Source organism: Neovison vison, chromosome 13, assembly GCF_020171115.1.
Source record: "Neovison vison isolate M4711 chromosome 13, ASM_NN_V1, whole genome shotgun sequence".
Taxonomy (NCBI): Eukaryota; Metazoa; Chordata; class Mammalia; order Carnivora; family Mustelidae; genus Neogale; species Neogale vison.
The window spans coordinates 506,957-529,872 of NC_058103.1; the positions used below are offsets into that span (position 1 = coordinate 506,957).

Genomic DNA, 22,916 nt, shown 5'->3' on the forward strand with positions numbered 1-22,916 from the left:
GAGGGGGTCTGCATGGAATCCATCTTCTGTGTCTGAGGTGAATCTGTTCACCTGCAGCTGGCGGAGGGTCAGGTCCAGTCCTCACCTCAGCATGTAGCTCCTTGAGAAGGTCGTTCCCAAGAAGAGGGAAACTCATTAGGGGGTCTTCCATCCGTAGGCAGCTGTTCCGTGTGTGTATCTCAGACATTTCAGGAATGTCTAAGAACAGTTACTAATCTAATGTAGTTGCCCCCTGTGAGTCTCCTTGTATTGGGTGCACTGGTCCAGATGAAACTGGACAAGGAGTCCCAGGTGTGCAGAACCTCACAGACTCTCTTACTTACCTGTGTCACCACCAGATTCTCTTGAACAACTGTGAAATATCACTATTCTCCATTGTTCCCCAAACCTCATCACTCAGTTTTTTCTGTGCATAATCAGCAGGCTGTCCTCAGCTGTGTTTCTTAAGAGGTATATATACATTTATTTCTGTTCTAATATGCAAGCATTGGCAGAAAATGTGCTGCATGCATGATCTACTTGTAATATCCATCTACCCATAATATCCTTGGTATGACTCATTTACTGATAATCTCTGATGACTTATTACACATATAAATCCATATTTTTTTAGATTCTGCAAATTCTAGAAGTCTAATTGGAATTACTTGCATAACTAGTAATACATTTTACAACCAAAATAGTTCACATAAATCTATTTAACGTTACTAGATATCGGTCTATTCAAGTTGTCGATTTCTTCCTGGTTCAATTTTAGGAGTTTATAGTTTTCCAGGAATGCATCCATTTCATCTATGTTGCTAAGCTTATTGGCATATAACTGTTGATAATAATGTCTGATGATTTTTTCTACTTCCTTGGCAATAGTTGTGATCTCTCACTTTTCATTCATAATTCTATGAATTTGGGCTTTCTCTCTTTTCTTTTGGATTAGTGTGGCCAATGGTTTATTGATCTTAGTGATTCGTTCAAAAAACCAGCTTCTATTTTCCTATAGAACGAATTAAAATTTCCCATAAAACAAATTAATTTCCTATAGAACTAATTAATATGAGAGGAAGGAAGAAACCCATGGTCCTCTCAATTGATGCAGAAAAAGCATTTGACAAAATCCAGCGTCCGTTCCTGATTAAAATGCTTCAAAGTATAAGGATAGAGTGAACATTCCGGGCCTTCATCAAATCTATCTACGAAAGACCCACATTAAATATCATACTCAATGGGAAAAAGTTTGCAGACTTCCCGTTGAGATCAGGAACACGACAAAGGATGCCCACATTCACCACTCTTGTTCAACATAGTATTAGAAGTCCTAGCAACAGCAATCAGACAACAAAGAGAAATAAAAGGTATCCAAATTGCCAATGAAGAAGTCAAACTATCTCTCTTCACAGACGACATGATTCTTTATATGGAAAACCCAAAGGACTCCACCCCCAAACTACTAGAACTTATACAGCAATTCAGCAACGTGGCAGGATACAAAGTCATTGTGCAGAAATCAGTGGCTTTCTAATACACTAACAATGAAAATACAGAAAGGGAAATTAGAGAATCGATTCCATTCATTATAGCACCAAGAACCATAAGATAACTGGGAATATATCTAACCAAAGAGGTAAAGGATCTGTACTCGAGGAACTACAGAAAACTCATGAAAGAAATTGAAGAAGACACAAAAAGATGGAAGATCATTCCATTCTCTTGGATCAGAAGAATAAACATTGTTAAAATGTCTATACTGCCAAGAGCAATCTATATTTTAATGCCATTCTGATAAAAATTCCACAAGTATTCTTCAAAGAGATGGAGCAAATAATCCAGAAATTTGTATGGAATCAGAAGAGACCCCAAATCGCTAAGAAAATGTTGAAAAACAAAAATAAAACTGGGGGCATCACGTTACCTGATTTCAAGCTTTACTACAAAGCTGTGATCACCAAGACAGCATGGGACTGTCATAAAAACAGACACATAGACCAGTGGAACAGAGTAGAGAGCCCAGATATGGACACTTAACTCTATGGTCAATTAATCTTCGACACAACAGGAAAAAAATAGTGCTTCCCTACGGCCCTGCAATTGCACTACTGGGCATTTACAACAAAGATACAAATGCATTGAAAAGAAGGACCATCTGTACCCCAATGTCCATAGCAGCAATAGCCACAGTCGCCTAGCTCTGGAAAGAACCAAGATGCCCTTCAATGGGCGACTGGATAAGGAAGATGTGGTCCAAACACCCTATGGAGTATTGTGCCTCCATCAGAAAGGATGAATACCCAGCGTTTGTATCAATATGAAGAGGACTAGAGGAGATTATGCTGAGTGAAATAAGAGAGGTAGAGAAAGTTATCATATGGCTTCACTTACTTGTAGAGTAAAAGAAATAACACGGAGGACATGGGGAGATGGAGAGGAGAAGGGAATTGAGAAAATTGGAGGGGGAGATAGACCACAAGAGACTATCGACTGAAAAACAATCTGAGGGTTTTGAAGGGGCGGGAGTTGGGAGGTTGGGTGAACCTGGTCATGGGTATTGTGGAGGGCATGGATTGCACGGAGCACTGGATGTGGTGCATAAACAATGAATTCTGGTACACTGAAAAGAAATTTTAAAAAGTAAAAAAAAATTTTAAAAGAATTGGAGCCATATGATAATTGACTCTCTCTGCTTGACTTATTTCACTAGCATAATCTCTTCTGCCCATTTTTTGATGTGTTTGCCTGTTTCGTGTGGGTTGAGTTTGAGGAGTTCATTATAGATCCTGGATATCAACCTTTTGTCTGTACTGTCATTTGCAAATATCTTCTCCCATTCCGTGGGTTGCCTCTTTGATTTTTTGACTGTTTCCTTTGCTGTGCAGAAGCTTTTGATTTTGATGAAGTCCCAGAAGTTTATTTTCGCTTTTGTTTCCTTTACCTTTGGAGACGTATCTTGAAAGAAGTTGCTGTGCCTCATATCGAAGAGATTACTGCCTATGTTCTCCTCTAGGATTCTGATGGATTCCTGTCTCACCTTGAGGTCTTTTATCCATTTTGAGTTAAACTTTGTGTACGGTGTAAGAGAATGGTCGAGTTTCATTCTGCTACATATAGCTGTCCAGTTTTCCCAGCACCATTTATTATAGAGACTGTCTTTTTTCCACTGTCTATTTTTTCCTGTTTTGTCGAAGATTAATTGACCATAGAGTTGAGGGTCCATATCTGGGCTCTCTACTCTGTTCCACTGGTCTATGTGTCTGTTTTTATGCCAGTACCATGCTGTCTTGGTGATCACAGCTTTGTAATAAAGCTTGAAATCAGGTAAGGTGATGCCGCCAGCTTTATTTTTGTTTTTCAACATTTCCTTAGAGATTCGGGGTCTCTTCTGATTCCATACAAATTTTTGGATTATTTGCTCCAGCTCTTTGAAGAATGCCAGTGGAATTTGGATCGGAATGGCATTAAAAGTATAGATTGCTCTAGGCAGTATAGACATTTTAACAGTGTTTATTCTTCCGATCCAAGAGCATGGAATGGTCTTCCATCTATTTGTGTCTTCTTCAATTTCTTTCATGAGTTTTCTGTAGTTCCTCAAGTACAGATCCTTTACCTCTTTAGTTAGGTTTATTCCCAGGTATCTTATGGGTCTTGGTGCTATAGTAAACGGGACTGGAAGAGATTATGCCGAGTGAAATAAGTCAAGCAGAGAGAGTCAATTATCATATGGTTTCATTTATTTGTGGAGCATAACAAATAGCATCGAGGACAAGGGGCATTAGAGAGGAGTAAGGAATTTGGGTAAATTGGAAGGGGAGGTGAACCATGAGAGACTATGGACTCTGAAAAACATTCTGAGGGGTTTGAAGTGGCGGGGGTGTAGGAGGTTGGGGTACCAGGTGGTGGGTATTATAGAGGGCACGGCTTACATGGAGCACTGGGTGTGGTGAAAAAATAATGAATAATGTTTTTCTGAAAATAAATAAATTGAGAAAAAAATATCTATTTTATCTGATGAAAGGGTAGCCACTCCTGCTCTCTGTTGGTTGCCATTTGTATAGAATATCTTTTCCCATCTGTTCACTTTCAACCTATATAAGTCTTTAAAGCTAAAGGGAGTCTCTTGAACAAACAAACTGAGGGTTGATGGAGGGAGGGGGAGGTGGGATGGGGTGGCTGGGTGATGGACATTGGGGAGAGTATGTGCTATATGATTAATGCTATGAAATGTGTAAACTGATGATTCACATACCTGTACCCCTGAAATAAATAATATATTATGTGTTAATAAAAAAATAAAATGAGTCTCTTATAGTAAAAAAAAAAAAAAAGAATTGGAGCACCGGGTGTGGTGGAAAAATAATGAATACTGTTTTCTGAAATTAAATAAATTGAAAAAAATTTTAAAAATACTGAAAAGAGAGGGGGGACAAGATGGTGGGGTAGTAGGAAGAGGCGCCTTTTCAGCCATACCCCTAAGTGAGATGATTACCTACAAGAGAACTCCAATCACCCATGAAATCAGCCTGAGATCAGAATTATACACCTCTGGATCTCTACAGGGGCAGAAGATGCCAGTGGGCAGGTAAAGTGGAATGGGAACAGTGGACTGATATCGGAAGATAAACAAAAGGGGGAGGGAGCCACCAGTGGCGACCGGTGGGAAAGTAATACCCCAATACGAGCGAGAGTGCCCTGCATCTGGGGACCAGCATTAACTTGGAGACTGGTTGAAAGCACTCCAAAAGAGCAAGGGATCGCAGGGGGGAAATTGTGGGAATCGGGGCAGCTAGGGACCGGGGCTTAAGTCCCCAGTCCCAGACAGCCTCCCCAGTGCTGAGGAGAGACAGTGCGGCGGAGAAAACAGCTCCTGGTCCCTAAGCCGCCAGCGCTCCCCAGAGCACATGGGTTCCGGCTCCTGTGAGGGGATGGGAGCCACGCCGGTCTGCAGAACGCTCGCTAGCCCTACCACAAAGCTCGAGATACTCGCGCACGTCCCTGAAGCTCCCCTGAGTTACAAGGGCCGGCTGGCGCTCTTTGACCCGCGCCATTGTTTCAAAGCCTAGCCGCTCACGCGAAACTCTTCCCCTGACAGAGGCAGGCAAAAGCCCAGCCTGGGGCTTATGGACCAGTGCCCCGTTCTCAGTGCCCCAGACACGCGCCCAACCCACAACTGCCTGAGTGGGCAGTTGCAAACCGGGCACTCCCAGCTAGGGACGGCGGCAAAATCTCAGTGTGCGATCACTGCTTGGAACCTCTCTGGCGGTCGGGAGCTCCCAGACAGCCGCCACTGCCTTGCTTTGGTTACAAGCAAAAGATCCTGCACCCCCAGGGTCTGCAACTTGGAACCTGCGCTGCCAGCGGCCAAGGGGGAATTTATTCAGCTTCTGCACCCAGACTGAGGCTTCTCTCTGAGAGGGAGATCAGGGTGTGGTTTGATTTCTTCTAATACTACAAAAACCATCAAAGGTGGTCAAGGTGAGAGGGAAAAAAGTGAACAAGCAAAAAACTGCCAGAGAACAAAAGCCTGAAAAAAACCAGTTTCCCCAGAGCCCATCCCCTTGAGGGGGGCGGGGGAACTCAACTCAGGAAACATCATTGACTGACAACCCACGTGGCAGGCCCCTCCCCCAGAAAACAAACCAAGAAAGAAAGAAAAAAAAGGACTACAAGAGAACAACCACTACTTCATAGGAAAACTAGTATTGTTCACTCGTTTCCACTATTCCGGTTCATTTTTTTTTTTTACACATAGGTAATTTTTTTAACCTATTTACCATCACAGCGAGCTGTAAGTACATCAAATTCCATAATACCTTTCTAACCTGAACTTTTTGATACATACACCTATGTTTTTCTTTTGCATTTTTATTTTTTGAATTCCTTTTTTTAAAATTTTAGTTTAGTTTAGTCTAGTATATTCCTTTTTATTTTTATCCTCTAATATTCATATAGAGTTAAACTTCAAAGAAAACCCCTTTCCTCAATCAATACTACCCCTATAGGTAAACCAATTTTTAATCCCCTTTATCTTAGGAAAGTTGAGTCCTTTAACAAAGACATCAAGATACATCCAGGAAGAATCAAAACAACCTTCCTCGCACACACTGAGAATTTATAAGAACTCTCCCATCTTCTTCCACCAGTGTTTCTGTGTTTTTTGTGTTTGTGCTGATAGCATATAAATTTTACACTTGTGGTTCTTTTTGACGAGGTTCTTTCTTTATTTGCATATATTTATATTTTCTTTCTTTCTCTTGCCATATAATTGTATCAGTCTTTTTATCTCTTTTTGTTTGTCTATTTCATAAATCTTACCTTGAGGCCCATCTGGGCTGAACCTTCTCTTTCATCTTCCCTTTCTTTCCTGTCTCTCTCTCTCTCTTTTTCATTTTTTTGTCTTTTTCTTTTTCATCTTTTCCTTTTTCTTTTTCTTTTTCTTTTCTTTTGTCTCTCGTTTGGGTGGGGAGTCCTGATTGCTCAGAAGTGTTCCAGGGTACACCTTGACTGCACCAGAGTTGATACATCCAGCTACATCTGTTCAGTCTTCTCCCACCAAAATGACTAGGAGGAGGAATGCCCAACAGAAGAAAAACACAGAGGATGGACCTTCTGCAACAGAGCTAGCGGCTATCAACATAGACAATATGTCGGAAAGAGAATTCAGGCTAACAATTATCCAGGCAATAGCTAGGTTGGAGAAGGCCATGGATGACCAAACAGAATTGATTAGGGCCGAACTGAAAGCGACCAGACAGGATGTTCACAATGTTAGGGTGGAGCTTAAAGCTACCAGGGAGGAGGTCCACAATGCTCTCAATGAGTTCCAATCTAATCTAAACTCTCTCAAAGCTAGGGTAACTGAGACAGAAGATAGAATTAGTGATCTGGAAGACAAACAGATAGAGAGAAAGGATCAGGAGGAAGCCTGGAACAAACAGCTTAGATCCCACGAAAGCAGAATCAGGGAAATAAATGATGCCATGAAGCATTCCAACGTCAGAATTATTGGAATCTCTGAAGGGGAGGAGAAAGAAAGAAGTCTAGAAGATATAGTGGAACAAGTCCTTCATGAAAATTTTCCGAATCTCGCCAATGAAACCAGCGTTCATGTACTAGAGACTGAACGGTCTCCACCCAAGATTCTACATTCCAAAAAAAATCACGACACCTGATAGTCAAATTGAGGAATTATAATTGTAGGTATAATCTCTTGAAAGCCTCCAGGGCAAAGAGGCTCCTTACTTACAGAGGGAAGCCCATCAGAATAACGTCAGACAGAACCACCATATACACTATGGAGTATTATGCCTCCATCAGAAAGGATGAATACCCAACTTTTGTAGCAACATGGACGGGACTGGAAGAGATTATGCTGAGTGAAATCAGTCAAGCAGAGAGAGTCAATTATCATATGGTTTCACTTATTTGTGGAGCATAACCAATAGCATGGAGGACAAGGGGCGTTAGAGAGGAGTAGGGAATTTGGGTAAATTGGAAGGGGAGGTGAACCATGAGAGACTATGGACTCTGAAAAACAATCTGAGGGGTTTGAAGTGGCGGGGGGGTGGGAGGTTGGGGTACCAGGTGGTGGGTATTATAGAGGGCACAGCTTGCATGGAGCACTGGGTGTGCTGAAAAAATAATGAATAATTTTTTCTGAAAATAAATAAATTGAAAAAAATACTGCAAGGAAATAACAAAATACATATCTTCTGCATACAGAATAATAAAAGTTAGATTTTTGCATCTAAAAAAATAAATAGACTGCCAATATTACCTATAAAAAAGATAAATACTGAGTATTTTATTCAACATGGATAGAACTTGAGGTGATTATGCTGAGTGAAATAAGTCAATCTAAAAAGCCAATTGTCATATGATTTCACTTATTTGTGCAACATAAGGAATAGCTTGGAGGACATTAGCAGAAGGAAAGGGTGAAGGGGATAAATCAAAGTGTCAGATGAACCATAAGAGACTACAGTCTCCAGGAAATGACCTGAGGGTTTTAGAATGGAGGAGGGTAGGGGGATGTATGAGCCTGGTGATGGGTATTAAGGAAGGCACCGGTTGCAAAGTGCACTGGGCATTATACACAAACAATGAATCATGGCACTACATCAAAAACTAATGATGTGCTGTATGGTGAGTAACATAACACAACAATTTTTAAAATGCTGTAATAGAAAAAAGAAGAAAAGACAATTCTGTTCATACATTAAAATGCTACATACTGACACAGTGCCGTCTAAACAAAGTGATCTACAAACAATGGAATCTTTGTTTTTAACTTGTAAAAAATTGAACCTAAGTTGGAGCTAAATATATACGCAGATGACATGCAAATAAGGTCTGCCCACCACTGAATAAAACAGCCCAGCCCGGACCATGCAGCTGGGAGAGGAGCCCCAGGCCTGGCATTTCCACGTGTCCACATTCACTGATCAAGACAGAACACAGAGAACTCACCATGGACTTTGTGCTTGGCTGGGTTTTCCTTGTTGTTCTTTTAAAAGGTAATGTATAGAGAACAAAAGAAATTGAGGATGTGAGTGGATGGGAGTGAGCGAAACCATGGGTGTGTGACAGATTCCTGACTGGGATGTCTTGTATCTACAGGTGTCGAGTGCGAGGTGCAGCTGGTGGAGTCTGGGGGAGACCTGGTGAAGCCTGGGGGGTCCCTGAGACTCTCCTGTGAAGCCTCTGGATTCACCTTCAGTAGCTATGGCATGCACTGGGTCCGCCAGGCTCCCGGGAATGGGCTACAGTGGGTCGCAGTTATTTGGTATGATGGAAGTAAAACATACTATGCAGACTCTGTGAAGGGCCGATTCACCATCTCCAGAGACAACGGCAAGAACATGCTGTATCTTCAGATGAATAGCCTGAGAGCCGAGGACACGGCCATGTATTACTGTGTGAAGGACACAGTGAGGGGCCCTCAGTGTGAGCCCAGACACAAACCTCAAACTTTTGTAGCGACATGGACGGGACTGGAAGAGATTATGCTGAGTGAAATAAGTCAAGCAGAGAGAGTCAATTATCATATGGTTTCACTCATTTGTGGAGCATAACCAATAGCATGGAGGACAAGGGCCGTTAGAGAGGAGTAGGGAATTTGGGTAAATTGGAAGGGGAGGTGAACCATGAGAGACTATGGACTCTGAAAAACAATCTGAGGGGTTTGAAGTGGCGGGGGGGTGGGAGGTTGGGGTACCAGGTGGTGGGTATTATAGAGGGCACAGCTTGCATGGAGCACTGGGTGTGGTGAAAAAATAATGAATACTGTTTTTCTGAAAATAAATAAATTGGGAAAAAAAAAAACCTCAAACTACAAGAGTATCAGACCAGCAGAGGGCGCACACTATTCATCAATGCTGTCTGTAATCCCAGGAGCAGGTCAGAGGAAGCTATGGCAGGTTTCCTGTGTGGGTCTGGGGTTTCCTCTCCATAGAGCAGTTTCCTCAAGGGAGCCTCCTTGACATTATTCTGTGCTTACCTATTCACTCTCTGACTTGGAAACTTAGTTGTAGCAGGAAGACAAATATACTAGCATGCACAAAACACAGTCAAGTACATTAGTTTCCCCTTGTACTTAAATACCAATAAATTACAAATATCCTGATGCAGGTAACAAAACCTTTAAAGGAATCACAGTGGGGACTCTTTGTGGATCACAAAATCCTCCAGCAGAGCCAGAAGATATCACACACACACACACACACACACACACACGAGTATAAAACCTCTATCACAATCATGTAATTTCTCTGAAGCAAAAGTGGGCCTAAGACAGAAATACACAGCATACAGGAAGACCTTAAGAAGCAAGAAAAATATCAAATAAATCACAAACATTACACCTTTGGGGGCTTGAAAAAAATCAGTTGTAACCTGTATATAGCAAAAGGAAGGAAATAGCAAGATTAGAGCAGAAATAAATTATATAAAGACTAGGAAACAATAGAAGAGATGAAAGAAACCAGGCTCTGATTCGTTTTTTATAAATCACTTAGCCAAGGTGGGGAGACAGGATAGCGGGGAAGTAGGAGGAGGTGCCCTTTCAACCTGTAACCTAAAGTGAGCTGATTACCTACCAAACAACTGAATCACCCATTAAATCAGTCTGAGATCAGAATTATACACATCTAGATCTCTACAGGGGCAGAAGACACCAGTGGGCAGGTAAAGCAGAGTGGGAACGTTGTACTGATATCGGAAGATAAACAAAAGGGGGAGGGAGCCAACAGAGGAGACTGATTGGAAAGTAATACCCCAATACAAGAGCGCCCTGCATCTGGAGACCAGCATTAACTTGCAATCTGGTTGAAAGCAATCAAAAAGAGCAAAGGATCACGGGAGGAAATTGTGGGAAATAGGGCAGCAGGGACATGGGCTTAAGTCCTCCGACCAAGGACATCCACCTCTGGAGCGGAACTAGAGAGAGTGTGGTGAAGAAACCTTGTCTTGGTGCCTGAGCCTCCATTGCACCTGAGAACACATGGGTCTGGCTCCCTGAGGGGCTAGGACCCTGGCCAGACAGCAGAACGCCTCACTATGCTATCAGAGCCTGAGACTCGTGAGCCCCACACCCTTCCCTGAGAGAGGAGCGTGCAGGCGCCAGCCTGGTGTTCTCGACCTGGAAAGACCAGGCACTCCCAGCTCAGGCCAGCGGGAAAATCTTAGTGTGCAATCACTGCTTGGAACCTCTCCAGTGGTCTACAGCAGCCCAGACAGTCACCGCTGCCATGGTTTGGGGTACAAGCAGAAGATCCTGTGTCCCCAGAGACCGCGCCTCGGAACCTGCTCTGCCAGCAGCTGAGGGGGATCTTATGTGCTCTGCAGCACCCACAGGGGAGCAAACTGAGGCTTCTCTCTGAGAGTGAGGTTGGGGTGCAGTTGGCTTTCCTCTAAAGCCCCCAAAACCATCAAAAACTGTCAAGGCGAAAGAAAACTAGTGAACAAACATAAAAACCTCCAGAGTAACTTTTGTAGCAACATGGACGGGACTGGAAGAGATGATGCTGAGTGAAATAAGTCAAGCAGAGAGAGTCAATTATCATATGGTTTCACTTATCTGTGGAGCATAACAAATAGCATGGAGGACAAGGGGTGTTAGAGAGGAGAAGGGAGTTGGGGGAAATTGGAAGGGGAGGTGAACCATGAGAGACTATGGACTCTGAGGGTTTTGAAGGGTTGGGGGTGGGAGGTCCGGGTACCCAGTGGTAGTTATTATAGAGGGCACGAATTGCATGGAGCACTGGGTGTGGTGCAAATATAATGAATACTGTTATGCTGAAAATAAAAAATAAATTAAAAAAAAAAGAAAAGCCATCTGTACCCCAATGTTTATACCAGCAATGGCCACGGTCGCCAAACTGTGGAAAGAACCAAGATGCCCTTCAACGGACGAATGGATAAGGAAGGTGTGACCCATATACACTATGGAGTATTTTGCCTCCATCAGAAAAAACGAGGACCCAACTTTTGTAGCAACATGGACGGGACTGGAAGAGATGATGCTGAGTGAAATAAGTCAAGCAGAGAGAGTCAACTATCATATGGTTTCACTTATTAGTGGAGCAGAACAAATAGCATGGAGGACATTGAGAGATAGAGAGGAGAAGGGAGTTGGGGGAAATTGGAAGGGGAGGTGAACCATGAGAGACTATGGACTCTGAACAACAATATGAGGGGTTTGAAGTGGCGAGGGGTGGATGGTTGGGGGAGCCAGGTGGTGGGTATTGGAGAGAGCATGGATTGCATGGAGCACTGGGTGTGGTGCAAAAACAATGAATACTGTTATGCTGAAAATAGATTTTAAAAAAAAAACCTCTGAAGAACAAAAGCCTCAAAGACCAGTTTTCTCAGAACCCACCACTTTGAGGGGGGAGGGGAATTAACTCAGGGAACATCATTGACTGAAAACCACATGGCAGGGCCCACCTCCAGAAAACCAACGGGGGTGGTGGTGGAGGCAAAAAAAAAGATGACAAGAGAAAAAACACCACTACTTCATAGGACAACTTTTATTTTTAACTCGTTCCCACTATTCTGGTTCATTTTTTTAATATAGATAATTTTATAACCTATTTACCATAACAGTGAGATATCCAGTACATCAAATTCCATAATAGCCTTTTAACCTGAACTTCTAGATAAATATACCCGTGTTTTTCTTTTGATTTTCTTTTCTTTTAATTTTTTAAAATTTTAGTTTAGTTTAGTCTAGTTTATTCCTTTTCTATTTTTATTTTCTAATATTCATATAGAGTTAACGTTCAACGTAATTCCCTTTTTCCAATCAATGCCACCTCTATAGGTAAACCAATTTTTAATCCCCCTTTATCTTAGGAAAGTTGAGTCCATTAAAATAGATAGCAAGATACATCCAGGAAGAATCAAAATAACATTTCTTGCCCACACTGAGAATTTATAACCACTCTCCCATCTTTTTCTTCCACCAGTGTTTTTCTGTATTTGTGTTTGTCCTGATAGTATATAAATCTTATACTTGGGGTTCTTTTTGACGAAGTTCTTCGTTTTTGTTTTTTGGGGTTTTGGGGTTTTTTTTTGCTTTTATATATATATATTTTTTCTCTTGTTATAAACTTTTCTCAGTCTTTTTGTTTGTCTGTTTTTGTTTGTATACTTCATAAATCTTACCTTGGGACAAATCTCAGCTGAACCTTCTCTTTTATCTTCCCTTTTTTCCTGTCTCTCTCTCTCTCTCTCTCTCTCTCTTTTTTCTTTTTCTTTTCTTTTTTCTCTCATTTGGGTGGGGAATCCTGATTGCTCTAAAGGGTTCCAGGGTGCACCTTGACTGCACCACAGCCGATATACCCAGCTACATCCGTTCAGTCAACTCTCACCAAAATGACTAGGAGAAGGAATTCCCAAAAGAAGAAAAATACAGAGGATGGACCTTCTGCAACAGAGCTAATGGCTATCGACATAGACAATATGTTGGAAAGGGAATTCAGGCTAACAATTATCCAGGCAATAGCTAGGTTGGGGAAAGCCCTGGTTGACCAAATGGAATTGATTAAGGCAGAACTGAAAGCCACCAGGGATGATGTTCACAATGTTAGGGCAGAACTTAAAGGTACAAGTAATAAAGTTCAAAATGCTCTCAATGAGTTCCAATCTAAACTAAATTCTCTAAAAGCTAGGGTAACTGAGACAGAAGATAGTACTAGTGATCTGGAGGACAAACAGATAGAGAGAAAGGATCAGAAGGAAACCTTGAACAAACAGTTTAGAAGCCATGAAAACAGAATCAGGGAAATAAATGATGCCATGAAACATTCCAATGTCAGAATTATTGGAATCCATGAAGGTGAGGAGAAAAAAAGAAGTCTAGAAGATAGAGTGGAACAAGTCCGTCATGAAAATTTTCCCAATCTCACGACTGGAACCAGCATTCATGTACTAGAGGCTGAACGGTTTCCTCCCAAGAATATAGATTCTTGAAAGTCTTTGAGACACCTAATAGTAAGAATGAAGAATTATAATTGTAGACAGCTTGAAAACAGCTAGGAAAAAGAAGCTCCTTACATACTGAGAAAAACCCATCAGAATAACGTCAGATCTGTCCACAAAGACATGGCAAGCCAGAAAGTTCTGGCAAGATATGTTCAGGGCACTAAATGAGAAGAACATGCAACCAAGAATACTTTATCCAGCAAGACTGACATTCAAAATGGATGGAGAGATAAAGAGTTTCCAAGACCGGCAAGGCTTAAAATACGATGCAACCACCAAGCCGACACTGAAGGAAATATTAAGAGGGGTTCAATAAAAGAGGAAAAGTCTTAATAATATCATTGAACAGAAATATAGAAACAATCTACAAAAACAAAGACTTCAAAGGTAACACGATGTCAATAAAAACATATCAATCAATAATCACTCTCAAAGTGAATGGCCTAAATGCACCAATAAAATGGCACAGAGTTGCAGACTAGATAAAACGACAGGACCCATCCATATTTTGTCTACAAGAAACCCATTTTGAACCTAAAGATAAACCCAGACTGAAAGTGAAGGGATGGAGAAGCATCTTTCATGACAAAGGCATCAAAAGAAAGCTGGGGTAGCGATTCTCATATCAGTCAAATTAAATTTTAAACTAAGAATGTAGTCAGAGATACAGAAGGACACTACATCATTTTTTTAATTTATTTTTTATTTTCAGCATAACAGTATTCATTATTTTTTGCACCACACCCAGTATTCCATGCAATCCATGCCCTCTATAATACACACCACCTGGTACCCCGACCTCCCACCCCCCGCCCCTTCAAAACCCTCAAATTGTTTTTCAGAGTCCATAGTCTTTCATGGCTCACCTCCCCTTCCAGTTTCCCCCAACTCCCTTCTCCTCCCTATCTGCCTATGTCTTCCATGCTATTTGTTATGCTCCACAAATAAGTGAAACCATATGATAATTGACTTTCTCTGCTTGAATGATTTCACTCAGCATAATCTCTTCCAGTCCCGGCCATGTTGCTACAAAAGTTGGGTCCTTGTCCTTTCTGAAGGAGGCAAAATACTCCATAGAGTATATGGATCACATCTTTTTTATCCATTCGTCCATTGAAAGGCATCTTGGTTCTTTTCATAGTTTGGTGACCGTGGCCATTGCTGCTATAAACATTGGGGTACAGATGGCCCTTCTTTTCACTACATCTGAATCATTGGGGTAAATACCCAGGAGTGCAATGGCAGGGTCATAGTAAAGTTCTCTTTTTAATTTCTTGAGTAATCTCCACACTGTTCTCCAAAGAGGATGCACCAACTTGCATTCCCACCACCCGTGTAAGAGTGTTCCCCTTTCTCCACATCCTCTCCAACACATGTTGTTTCCTGTTTTGTTAATTTTGGCCATTCTAACTGGTGTAAGGTGATATCTCAATGTGGTTCTAATTTGAATCTCCCTGAGGGCTAATGATGATGAACATTTTTTCATGTGTCTGATAGCCATTTGTATGTCTTCGTTGGAGAAGTGTCTGATCATATCCTCTGCCCATTTTTTGATATGATTGCCTGTTTCCTGTGTGTTGAGTTTGAGGAGTTCGTTATAGATCCTGTATATCAACCTTTTGTCTGTACTGTCATTTGCAAATATCTTCTCCCATTCCGTGGGTTGCCTCTTTGTTTTTTTGACTGTTTCCTATGCTGTGCAGAAGCTTTTGATTTTGACGAAGTCCCAGAAGTTCATTTTCGCTTTTGTTTCCTTTGCCTTTGGAGACGTATCTTGAAAGAAGTTGCTGTGGCTGATATCGAAGAGATTACTGCCTATGTTCTCCTCTAGAATTCTGATGGATTCCTGTCCCATGTTGAGGTATTTTATCCATTTTGAGTTTATCTTTGTGTGCAGTGTAAGAGAATGGTCTAGTTTCATTCTTCTACATATAGCTGTCCAGTTTACACAGCACCGTTTATTAAAGAGACTGTCTTTTTTCCACTGTATATTTTTTCCTATTTTGTCGAAGATTAATTGACCATAGAGTTGAGGGTCCATATCTGGGCTCTCTACTCTGTTCCACTGGTCTATGTGTCTGTTTTTATGCCAGTACCATGTTTTCTTGGTGATCACAGCTTTGTAGTAAAGCTTGAAATCAGGTATGCCTCCATCAGAAAGGATGAATACCCAACTTTTGTAGCAACAAGGATGGGACTCAAAGAGATTATGCTGGATGAAATAAGTCAAGCAGAAAGAGTCAATTATCATATGGTTTCATTTATTTGTGGAGCATAACAAATAGCATGGAGGACATAAGGAGTTGGAGAGGAGAAGGGAGTTGGGGGAAATTGGAAGGGGAGGTGAATCATGAGAGACTATGTACTCTGAAAAACAATCTGAGGGGTTTGAAGTGACAGGGGTGTGGGAGATTGGGGTACCAGGTGGTGGGTATTATAGAGAGCAAGGATTGCATGGAGCACTGGGTGTGGTGAAAAAATAATGAATACTGTTATGCTGAACATAAATAAATTAATTTTTTTAAAAATCCTGCTATGCCCATTCTTTGGACAGGTGCTAACCATTAAAACCAGTGATTCTTTTTTAAGGTTGATATTATATTAATTGTTTCAAACACATTGTATCTTCGTAGTTTTTACTTAAAAAAGAAAGAACCTCTTTAACAACTGAAATCTCACCTCCAACAGGAATCTCGGCACTCTCACAGTACTTTTCCTGTCTCACGTTATCAGTCACATCTTATCTTGTGTTCCAATGAGGTGTTCAGGTCTCCTCTCCATTAAACACTGGAGCAGCTCCAGTGGAGACCTGTTTATCAAGCAAAACACCACTTTGCAGGGACACACTGTGGAGAACATCTGGATAGAACAAAACAGCAGTCAAGTTTGCAACAACAGAGGGTCCTTCCCAGAAATTGTGGGAATTCTGACAATCTATATATGTGCATTAGCTAGCTTTGCAAAATGGATAAGCTAGAGTGACAGACATATTTCTCAGGAAAAGTCAGTAAATTCCTATCAGAGGATGTGCTCATTGCTCAGGAAATTTTCAGAATACCTCTGAGTGTGCCAGGACAAGCTCCCTCTAGAATATGGCCTAAAAGGAGAAGACTCTGACATTCTCGGGTAGATAAAAGTGTAGAATTTGGAGGAGTCAAGATGGCGGAGACGTAGCAGGCTGAGACTACTTCAGCTAGCAGGAGATCAGCTAGAGAGCTTATTTAAAGATTGCAAACACCTGCAAATCTATTGGCAGATCGAAGAGAAGAAGAACAGCAATTCTGGAAACAGAAAAACAACCACTTTCTGAAAGGTAGGACTGGCGGAGAAGTGAATCCAAAGCGACAGGAAGATAGACCCCAGGGTGAGGGGCTGGCTCCTGGCAAGCGGCGGAGCAACGGAGCACAAAATCAGGACTTTTAAAAGTCTGTTCCGTTGAGGAACATCGCTCCAGAGGCTAAACCGGGGCGAAGCCCACGCGGGGTCAGCGTGGCCTCAGGTCCCACAGGTTCACAGAAGGATAGTGGGTGTACGAGTGTCGCAGAGCTTGTGGGTATTGGAATGGGAAAGCCGGCTACAGAGACAGAGCCGACAGTAAGCTCACAGCTCGGGGTTACCTTGAACTGGCCTCAGGCTCGGTGAATTCAGAGCGCGGCTGGAGGTCAGGCAGACGGGAGTAACAGGGCGCTGTTCTCTGAGGGCACACTGAGGAGTGGGGCCCCAGGCTCTCGGCTTCTCTGGGCCGGAGATCAGGAGGCCTCCATTGGTATTCCCGTCCTCCAGAACTCTACGGAAAGCGCTCAGGGAACAAAAGCTCCTGAAAGCAAACCCAAGCGGATTACTCAGCCCGGCCCCTGGTAAGGCCGGTGCAGTTCTGCCTGGGGCAAAGACTCTTGAGAATCACTACACCAGGCCCCTCCCCCAGAAGATCAACAAGAAATCCAGGCAAGACCAAGTTCACCTACCAAGGAGTGCAGTTTCAATACCAAGGAGAGCAGCAGAATTCCAGAGGAGGAGAAAGCAAAGCACGGAACTCATGATTTCTCCCTGTGATTTTTTTTAGTCTTGCAGTTAATTTAATTTTTTTCTTTTTCATTTTTTTTCTCTCTTCTTCTGCTAAAAATTTTTTTAACTTTTACCCTTTTCTTTTTAACATTTTTTAACTAGTTTATCTAATACATATATATTTTCACTTTATATTTTTTTTTTTTTTTTTTTTTTTTCCCAATTTATTTATTTTCAGAAAAACAGTATTCATTATTTTTTCACCACACCCAGTGCTCCATGCAAGCTGTGCCCTCTATAATACCCACCACCTGGTACCCCAACCTCCCACCCCCCCGCCACTTCAAACCCCTCAGACTGTTTTTCAGAGTCCATATATTTTTCTTTATTCATTTTCTATTTGTAACCTTTTGTTTTCTTTTCTTTTTCTTTTTCTTTTTTTTTCTTTCTTTCTTTTTTTTTTCCAATTTATTTATTTTCAGAAAAACAGTATTCATTATTTTTTCACCACGCCCAGTGCTCCATGCAATCCATGCCCTCTATAATACCCACCACCTGGTACACCAACCTCCCCCCCCCCGCCACTTCAAACCCCTCAGACTGTTTTTCAGAGTCCATAGTCTCTCATGGTTCAACTCCCCTTCCAATTTACCCAAATTCCCTACTCCTCTCTAACGCCCCTTGTCCTCCATGCTATTGGTTATGCTCCACAAATGAGTGAAACCATATGATAATTGGCTCTCTCTGCTTGACTGATTTCACTCAGCATAATCTCTTCCAGTCCCGTCCATGTTGCTACAAAAGTTGGATATTCGTCCTTTCTGATGGAGGCATAATACTCCATAGTGTATATGGACCACATCTTCCTTATCCATTCATCCGTTGAAGGGCATCTTGGTTCTTTCCATAGTTTGGCGACTGTGGCCATTGCTGCTATAAACATTGGGGTACAGATGGCCCTTCTTTTCACGACATCTGTATCTTTGGGGTAAATACCCAGGAGTGCAATTGCAGGGTCGTAGGGAAGCTCTATTTTTAATTTCTTGAGGAATCTCCACACTGTTCTCCAAAGAGGCTGCACCAACTTGCATTCCCACCAACAGTGGAAGAGGGTTCCCCTTTCTCCACATCCTCTCCAACACAGGTTGTTTCCTGTTTTGTTAATTTTGGCCATTCTAACTGGTGTAAGGTGATATCTCAATGTGGTTTTAATTTGAATCTCCCTGAGGGCTAATGATGATGAGCATTTTTTCATGTGCCTGATAGCCATTTGTATTTCTTGATTGGAGAAGTGTCTGTTCATATCTTCTGCCCATTTTTTGATGTGTTTGTCTGTTTCGTGTGGGTTGAGTTTGAGGAGTTCATTATAGATCCTGGATATCAACCTTTTGTCTGTACTGTCATTTGCAAATATCTTCTCCCATTCCGTGGGTTGCCTCTTTGTTTTTTTTGACTGTTTCCTTTGCTGTGCAGAAGCTTTTGATTTTGATGAAGTCCCAGAAGTTTATTTTCACTTTTGTTTCCTTTGCCTTTGGAGACGTATCTTGAAAGAAGTTGCTGTGGCTGATATCGAAGAGATTACTGCCTATGTTTTCCTCTAAGATTCTGATAGATTCCTGTCTCACGTTGAGGTCTTTTATCCATTTTGAGTTGATGTTTGTGTATGGTGTAAGAGAATGGTCGAGTTTCATTCTTCTACATATGGCTGTCCAGTTTTCCCAGCACCATTTATTGAAGAGACTGTCTTTTTTCCACTGTATATTTTTTCCTGTTTTGTCGAAGATTAATTGACCATAGAGTTGAGGGTCCATATCAGGGCTCTCTACTCTGTTCCACTGGTCTATGTGTCTGTTTTTATGCCAGTACCATGCTGTCTTGGTGATCACAGCTTTGTAATAAAGCTTGAAATCAGGTAAGGTGATGCCGCCAGCTTTATTTTTGTTTTTCAACATTTCCTTAGCGATTCGGGGTCTCTTCTGATTCCATACAAATTTTAGGATTATTTGCTCCAGCTCTTTGAAGAATGCCGGTGGAATTTTGATCGGAATGGCATTAAAAGTATAGATTGCTCTAGGCAGTATAGACATTTTAACAATGTTTATTCTTCCGATCCAAGAGCATGGAATGGTCTTCCATCTTTTTGTGTCTTCTTCAATTTCTTTCATGAGTGTTCTATAGTTCCTCAAGTATAGATCCTTTACCTCTTTAGTTAGGTTTATTCCCAGGTATCTTATGGTTCTTGGTGCTATAGTAAATGGAATCGATTCTCTAATTTCCCTTTCTGTATTTTCATTGTTAGTGTATAAGAAAGCTACTGATTTCTGCACATTGACTTTGTATCCTGCCACGCTGCTGAATTGCTGTATGAGTTCTAGTAGTTTGGGGGTGGAGTCTTTTGGGTTTTCCATATAAAGAATCATGTCATCTGCGAAGAGAGAGAGTTTGACTTCTTCATTACCAATTTGGATACCTTTTATTTCTCTCTGTTGTCTGATTGCTGTTGCTAGGACTTCTAATATTATGTTGAATAAGAGTGGTGAAAGTGGGCATCCTTGTCTTGTTCCTGATCTCAACGGGAAGGCTGCAAGCTTTTTCCCATTGAGGATGATATTTGCTGTGGGTCTTTCATAGATAGATTTGATGAGGTTCAGGAATGTTCCCTCTATCCCTATACTTTGAAGCGTTTTAATCAGGAACGGATGTTGGATTTTGTCAAATGCTTTTTCTGCATCAATTGAGAGGACCATGTGGTTCTTCTCTCTTCTCATATTAATTTGTTGTATCACATTGATTGATTTACGAATGTTGAACCATCCTTGTAGCCCAGGGATGAATCCCACCTGATCATGGTGGATAATCTTTTTAATGTGCTGTTGGATCCTGTTGGCTAGGATCTTGTTGAGAATCTTAGCATCCATATTCATCAGTGATATTGGTCTGAAATTCTCCTTTTTGGTATGGTCCTTGCCTGGTTTGGGGATCAGGGTAATGCTGGCTTCATAGAAAGAGTCTGGAAGTTTTCCTTCTGCTTCAATTTTTTGAAAGAGCTTCAGGAGAATAGGTGTTATTTCTTCTTGGAAGGTTTGGTAGAATTCCCCAGGGAATCCGTCAGGTCCTGGGCTCTTGTTTTTTGGGAGGTTTTTGATCACTGCTTCAATCTCGTTATTAGATATCGGTCTATTCAGTTTGTCGATTTCTTCCTGGTTCAATTTTGGTAGTTTATATTTTTCCAGGAATGCATCCATTTCATCTAGGTTGCTAAGCTTATTGGCATATAACTGTTCGTAATAACTTCTGATGATTGTTTCTACTTCCTTGGTGTTAGTTGTGATCTCTCCCTTTTCATTCATAATTTTATGAATTTGTGCTTTCTCTCTTTTCTTTTGGATTAGTGTAGCCAGTGGCTTATCGATCTTATTGATTCTTTCAAAAAACCAGCTTCTAGTTTCATTGATACGTTCTACTGTATCTCTGGTTTCTACCTCATTGATCTCAGCTCTAATCTTGATGATTTCCCTTCTTATGTGTGGAGTTGGTTTGATTTGTTGTTGATCCTCCAGTTTTTTAAGGTGTAGAGACAGCTGGTGTGTTCTGGATTTTTCAATTTTTTTGAGCAAGGCTTGGATGGCTATATATTTTCCCCTTAGGACCGCCTTTGCTGTATCCCATAGGTTTTGGACCGAAGTGTCTTCATTCTCATTGGTTTCCATGAATTGTTTCAGTTCTTCTTTGATCTCCTGGTTGATCCAAGCATTCTTAAGCAAGGTAGTCTTTAGCTTCCAGGTGTTTGAGTTCCTTCGGAACTTTTCCTTGTGATTGAGCTCCAGTTTCAAAGCATTGTGATCTGATAATATGCAGGGAATAATCTCAGTCTTTTGGTATCGGCTGAGTCCTGATTTGTGACCCAGTATGTGGTCTATTCTGGAGAAGGTTCCGTGTGCACTTGAGAAGAATGAGTATTCTGCTGTTTTAGGGTAGAATGTTCTGTATATATCTATGAGGTCCATCTGGTCCAATGTGTCATTCAATGCTCTTGTTTCTTTATTGATTTTCTGCTTCGATGATCTGTCTAATTCTGAAAGAGGCGTGTTAAGATCACCTACTATTAGTGTATTCATATCAATATGACTCTTTATCTTGATTAACAGTTTTCTTAAGTAATTGGCTGCTCCCATATTGGGAGCATAGATATTTACAATTGTTAGATCATCTTGGTGGATAGTCCCTTTAAGGATTATGTAGTGTCCTTCTGTATCTCTGACTACAGTCTTTAGTTTGAAGTCTAGTATATCTGATATGAGAATCGCTACCCCAGCCTTCTTTTGAGTCCCATTGGCATGAAAGATGCTTCTCCACCCCTTCACTTTCAGTCTGCGTGTATCTTTAGGTTCAAAATGGGTCTCTTGTAGACAGCATATGGATGGGTCCTGTCGTTTTATCCAATCTGCAACCCTGTGCCGTTTTATGGGTGCATTTAGGCCATTCACATTGAGAGTGATTATTGATAGATACGTTTTTATTGACATCGAGTTACCTTTGAAGTCTTTCTTTCTGTAGACTGTCTCTATATTTCTGTTCAATGCTATTCTTGGGATTTTTCCTCTTTTATAGAACCCCCCTTAATATTTCCTGCAGTATCGGCTTGGTGGTTGCATAGTCTTTTAAGTCTTGCCGGTCTTGGAAACTCTTTATCTCTCCATCCATTTTGAATGTCAGTCTTGCTGGATAAAGTATTCTTGGTTGCATGTTCTTCTCATTTAGTGCCCTGAATATATCTTGCCAGCCTCTTCTGGCTTGCCAGGTCTCTGTGGACAGGTCTGACGTTATTCTGATGGGCTTCCCTCTGTAAGTAAGGAGACTCTTTGCCCTGGCAGCTTTCAAGAGATTATACCTACAATTATAATTTCTCAATTTGACTATCAGGTGTCGTGATGTTTTTTTGGAGTGTATAATCTTGGGTGGAGACCGTTCAGCCTCTAGTACATGAACGCTGGTTTCATTCGCGAGATTCGGAAAGTTTTCATGAAGGACTTGTTCCACGACATCTTCTAGACTTCTTTCTTTCTCCTCCCCTTCAGGAATTCCAATAATTCTGACGTTGGAACGCTTCATGGCATCACTTATTTCCCTAATTCTGCTTTCGTGGGATCGAAGCTGTTTGTTCCAGGCTTCCTCCTGATCCTTTCTCTCTATCTGTTTGTCTTCCAGATCACTAATTCTATCTTCTGTCTCAGTTACCCTAGCATTGAGAGAGTTTAGATTGGATTGGAACTCATTGAGAGCATTGTGGACCTCCTCCCTGGTAGCTTTAAGCTCCGCCCTAACATTGTGAACATCCTGTCTGGTCGCTTTCAGTTCGGCCCTAATCAATTCTGTTTGGTCATCCATGGCTTTCTCCAACCTAGCTATTGCCTGGATAATTGTTAGCCTGAATTCTCTTT

General features: G+C 41.4%; 1 pseudogene; it reads left to right on the forward strand.

Moving 5' to 3' along the window:
* Nucleotides 1–8,391: 8,391 nt before the first annotated feature.
* Nucleotides 8,392–8,973, forward strand: LOC122894357 (annotated as a pseudogene).
* The last annotated feature ends 13,943 nt before the right edge of the window (nt 8,974–22,916 follow it).